This window comes from Nerophis lumbriciformis, linkage group LG31 (assembly GCF_033978685.3).
Source record: "Nerophis lumbriciformis linkage group LG31, RoL_Nlum_v2.1, whole genome shotgun sequence".
NCBI classification, from domain to species: Eukaryota; Metazoa; Chordata; class Actinopteri; order Syngnathiformes; family Syngnathidae; genus Nerophis; species Nerophis lumbriciformis.
In genome coordinates this window covers 17,277,010-17,283,676 of record NC_084578.2, presented here as the reverse complement: position 1 = coordinate 17,283,676, position 6,667 = coordinate 17,277,010, and positions in this window count along the sequence as shown.

Sequence of the window (6,667 nt, the reverse complement as noted above, 5' to 3'; positions counted from 1 at the left end):
TGTACTGTACTGTGCAATCTACTAATAAAAGTTTCAATAAATCAAAAAAAAAACCATAACCAAGCATGCATCACTATAGCTCTTGTCTCAAAGTAGTGTGCTGTCACGACCTGTCACATCACGCCGTGACTTATTTTGAGTTTTTTTTGGTGTTTTCCTGTGTGTAGTGTTTTGGTTCTTGTCTTGCGCTCCTATTTTGTTGTTGATTGTCATGTCATGTACGGATGTACTTTGTGGACGCCGTCTGCTGCTCCACACGCTGTAAGTCTTTGCTGTCGTCCAGCATTCTGTTTTTGTTTACTTTGCAGCCAGTTCAGTTTTAGTTTCGTTTTTGCATAGCCATCCCTAAGCTTCAATGCCTTTTCTTGGCGACACTCGCCTTTTGTTTATTTTTGGTTTAAGCATAAGATACCTTTTTTACCTGCACGCTGCCTCCCGCTGTCGTCTGCATATTGTGATCATGACACGACGTGTTCCTGACATCTACAAAGCAATTAGCTACCGGCTGCCACCTACTGATATGGAAGAGTATTACACGGTTACTCTGCCGAGCTCCAGACAGCACAGACACTCAACAACGGCACATTATTTGCGGATTATAATTACTGGTTTGCAAAAAATATTTTTAACCCAATTAGGTGAAATGACATCATCTCCCACGGCACACCAGACAATATCTCACGGTACACGAGTGTGCCGCGGCACAGTGGTTGAAAAACACTGCTGTACGTCATTGGACAGTTCATATAGACATAATGTAAACACAGTTTACGTCATTTTCCTGCCTAAATGACCCCCTGTATATTGTTTTTGTTGTTAACTATTATTTATTTTAAAATTGTATTTAAATATCTAGGGAAAACTAACAGTTGGAAGTTATTTGCTACCTGCTACTGCAGGGGTCCCCAAACTACGGCCCGCAGGCCGGATCAGCGTCCAAAATCCGGCCCCAGGAAGTCCCAAGTTAAAAAATTATTATTATTATTTTTGTTTTTTATTATTATTTTTTAAAATCTGTCCTTTATAATTCATTTTCTACCGCTTGTTACTCTCGATGCCTCCTAGCCGCTCAGGCAAATCATTATGTCTCAAAATGCATTTTCACATTATTAATGTGACATCATCGCGCTCGGATTATATATATATATATATATATATATACATATATATATATATATATATATATATATATATATATATATATATATATATATATATATATGTATATATATATATATATAAATATACAGTGCTCAATACCGGGGTAGAGCAGAATATACGTTTGATCAGGAAAAAACACAGAGGCTATTTCATCCCTACCAGCCTGTTTCGCAGGTTCCCCTGCTCTTCAGGTGATAAAATAAAATAAAAATCCTGGAGGGGATTTCCTCCCCTGAAGAGCAGGGAAACCTGTGAAACAGGCTGGTAGGGATGAAATAGCCTCTGTGTTTTTTCCTGACCTATACATACGGTACATATATATGTATATATATATATAGTGGTGCTTCCTTTAACACACCACAATTATGTGCTATCAGATACAGAAGTGAATGGTTGCTGCTACCAGAAGGAATGATCCGTTTTGCATTTTTTTGCAAGGGGGTGTGCATAATTTGATTTAACCAACCTTATCATTGAACTTTAACAGTAAATTGTTTTTTATCTGAACTTTTATGACTTTGTATCTCATAACTGACAGATTTGAACCAAAGACACTTTTTTACAAAAAGCCCAGGCCATGATCATGCCCCCCCCCCCCCCAGTGTTTGTGGCCCTAAACAAAGCCTAGAGTGTTCAGGACTAAGGGGCCTTGATGATGTATAAGGGATGTGGGGTGGTTTGGAGGCACCGAAAGGGCGCCATAGAAGCTAAACACCATCATTGAGTGTTACTCCCGATCTCTCAACTTCCTCACTGCTGGAATAGAGTCTTAAAAGAAGCCATTTCTCAGTGCATTGACTCATCCAACAGTAAAGTCAAGCAGCGTCACACAAACCAAAGGGTCGGGTCTTCTCATTCTGATGCGACTGCTCTCGACATCCACACGCCAGTGAGCTTTACGCCATCGTTTCACCTTTTTATATCAAAAAGTTGAATTATGCCGGCAATTTTGGTTTTAGTGGTCCTGTGTGCTGAGAGAAATACATGCTCTATTAGCTATTATTATTATTATAAAATAGTTATTTTCTACAAGAACTGGAGGGCGGCGTGTCCAAGATCTGTATTATATAAAGTATTTTCTGAAACGTAGTTGTGTGTGCAAGGTGTGTCCCTAAAATAGCCTACTTTGTATATTTTATTTGTGCATACCCGTAACAAACTGTAAAATTTAGGTCATATGTGAGTAACAATAGAAATGAAAAGGTTATGCAGAAACTATACAATTTTATATATATATATATATATATATATATATATATATATATATATATATATAGAAACTATACAATTTTATATATATATATATACATACATACATACATACATACATACATACATACATACATACATACACATACATACACACATATATATATATATATATATACATACATACATACATACATACATACATATATGTATATATATATATATATATATATATATATATATATATATATATATATATATATATATATATATATATATATATATACATATGTTAGGTCAGAAAAAACACAGAGGCTATATCATCCCTACAAGCCTGTTTCGCAGGTTTTTTTTATAATGGGGATTTTATAACGGATAAACCACAGAAACCTCAACTATATAAACATACACACATATATATATATATATATATATATATATATATATATATATATATATATATATGTGTGTATGTTTATATAGTTGAGGTTTCTGTGGTTTATCCGTTATAAAATCCCCATTATAAAAAAAACCTGCGAAACAGATTATATATATATATATGTATGTGTGGGAAAAAAATCACAAGACTATTTCATCTCTACAGGCCTGTTTCATGAGGGGTTCCCTCAATCATCAGGAGATTTTCAGAAATCATCAGAAATCAGAAATCTCCTGATGATTGAGGGAACCCCTCATGAAACAGGCCTGTAGAGATGAAATAGTCTTGTGATTTTTTCCCCACACATACATATATTGCGCTCTACTACGGTATCGAGCACTATTTTTTTTAGTAGAGCGCAATATATGTATGTGTGGGGAAAAAAAATAAATAATAATAATAAAATAAAATAAAATAAATAAATAAATAAATAGTCTTGTGATTTTTTTCCCACACATACATATATATATATATATATATATATATATATATATATATATATATATATATATATATATATATATATATATATATATATATATATGTATATATATATATATATATATATATATACATATATACATATATATATATATATATATATATATATATATATATATATATATATATATATATATCCATCCATCCATCCATTTTCTACCGCTTATTCCCTTTGGGGTCGCGGGGGGCGCTGGAGCCTATCTCAGCTACAATCGGGCGGAAGGCGGGGTACACCCTGGACAAGTCGCCACCATATATATATATATATATATATATATATATATATATATATACACATGTGGTTTATCCAGTTTTACATAATTATATACAGTCAAGTGTTTGTGAATAATGCATCTCATTTTAATATTTACTCCTATTGATAGATGCTGTTCTCAATTTAACCGCTGGGTAGCGCTCAAGAGTAATACATATGTGTATCACACGCTCGTTCCATACAGAAGAACAGCGCGGTCGGGCTGTGACTGTTAGCTGATCATCCTTTTTACGACATTAAATAAGTTCTTGAGCAGCAAATTTTGTTTTCCTTATATGTTTACCCGAAAAAACATAATCTGTTCGTAAAATAAAAAGAGCATGTTGAGAAAAGATGAAGTTAGAATGGTGAAATTGTGTGTCGCTGGCTGGTGTTTGCTGCCATCTTGTGGTAATAATGAAGAAGTGCAAGATTGACAAAATAAATGAAATACATTTATTTTCTTACTGTTCGTTCTTTGTTGAATAATGATAATAATATAAATTATGCCAGTGCAATTAGATTCCAGTGTCAGTGAGCAAGATATTTCAAAACGTTTGACTGCTTTCTTGCCTACTGCTTGTCAGTTTATCACTTCCTCCCCAGCTTCTGCAAATAATAAAGTCTCATAAAATGTCATCCATTGTTCCCCATACAATTATTCCAATGTATTACTTTTTTGTATTTTTTGACTTCACATCACTTGAGCTTGCAGCCATTAATTACTGCATCACACTGTGGTGCAGAATAGTTTATAATAACACCATAAGAACACCTCTTAATATACAATGCAGTTGTGTGCTGTGTAAATATAATAAACATATTAGTCGAATTTTATTATTTTATTTCATTTTTATTTTGGACACAACAAAGCAACAATACTCTTCCATAGTCTACTCAATTCAAAAGAGAAATATAGCATTTTCAACACAATATCGTCATTTGTAAAAATTGATAATAAAAACAACAACAAAGAAACCTCAAAAAGATTTAAAAAAATGAGTTGATAACGTTCTGCTGCATCACTAGGGTATAACAATCAGATGTTTGCAACAATACACCGGATACATAATACTATATATTATACAATATACATATAAAAAAAAAAAAAAACATTCACAGATCCTCACAATAACAAATCCACTCCATTTCATCAAATTTACTTTTTATAAACACACTACACATCAGCATATTCTATGGTTCCTTCTTTTTTATTGTGTCTGTCAAATACATGATTTTAAACTTGTTTTTAAATTAAACAATGCTTAAATTAATTGATTTCCTCGATCAATTGATTCTACTGAGTCTGATATACAAACACCTTTAAAGAGTTATGTAAACACTATTCTTCTTTTAATTCAATTCACCCCTCAAATGATATTTTCCACCCCTATCTTTGAACATATTTTGGATTTTTAATGGTTGTAGTTTATTTAGAGCTTTGAGAGTAATGTGTGCACTTTTAAATTTCAACAAATTCACAAATTAACTTTTTTAAATGAATTTACAAACAGTGCAATTTGTTTGCAGCTTCCAAAAGCAATTTGAAATGTGGACTCGTCAGACCACAGAACACTTTTCCACTTTGCATCAGTCCATCTTAGATGAGCTCGGGCCCAGCGAAGCCGGCGAAGTTTCTGGGTGTTGTTGATAAATGGCTTTCGCTTTGCATAGTAAAGTTTTCACTTGCACTTACAGATGTAGCGACCGACTGTAGTTACTGACAGTGGGTTTCTGAAGTGTTCCTGAGCCCATGTGGTGATATCCTTTACACACTGATGTCGCTTTTTGATGCAGTACCGCCTGAGGGATCCAAGGCCACGGGCATTCAATGTTACGTGCAGTGATTTCTCCAGATTCTCTGAACCTTTTGATGATATTACGGACCGTAGATGGTGAAATCACTAAATTCCTTGCAATAGCTGGTAGGGAAATGTTGTTCTTAAACAATTTGCTCACACGTGTTCACAAAGTGGTAACCCTCGCCCCATCCTTGTTTGTGAATGACTGAGCATTTCATGGAAGTTTGTTTTTATACCCAATCATAGCACCCACCTGTTCCCAATTAGCCTGTTCACCTGTGGGATTTTCCAAATAAGTGCTTGATGAGCATTCCTCAACTTTCTCAGTCTTTTCTGACACTCGTGCCAGCTTTTTTTAAACATGTTGCAAAATCTAGGACAACAAAATGTAAAATATGTTTTAAAAATAAAATAAAATAAATAACCCAAAAAATTATGCAATGTTCTGACCCCGCAATATTTGACTGGCGATGTAGCGAGGGACGTAAAAGTTCAGTATCGTGACTTGCAGTACTCGATCTGAATTTACTTAATATCGGATGATACCAACATTTGCAGTATCGCCCAATGCTACGACAAACTTTAGTCACATGAAGCTGAATGTTTTTTTCCCCCTGCTTAAATATACATTGTGTTTTTGATTACATTGTTAAAAAAAAGATATAAAAAATAAAGTATACACTCTTTCTCTTAAGACCGCCCCTATTGACTCCCATTATAACTAAAAAATGTTTATAGACTGTTATTCTGATATATTACTATGCATTTTCCTTGAAAACTGAATGAATCTCATTCGTCAGTTGGAAAAAAAGAGGAAAATGTGGTTTTGGTGTAATTGCGCTCTCTAACCACTAGATGGTGCAAAAACTCTATGATGCATAATTCTCAGGGTTTTGATGAGTTAACTAAAAAACTAATTGCCATTAAACAGCTGGAATGTATCCATCCATCCATTTCCTACCGCTTGTCCCTTTTGGGGTCGAAAATGATTTTGGGCAGTTATATACAATATAGCATATATAACATATGGCAATATACATAACATGGTATATATATATATATATATATATATATATATATATATATATATATATATATATATATATATATATATATATATATATATATATACCATTTTATGTATATATATAAACATGGTTTTATATATACCATATATATAACCATGTTATGGTATATGGTACCATGGTATATGGTATATATATATATATATATATATATATATATATATATAAATATATATATATATATATACCATGTTATGTATATTGCCATCTGTTATAT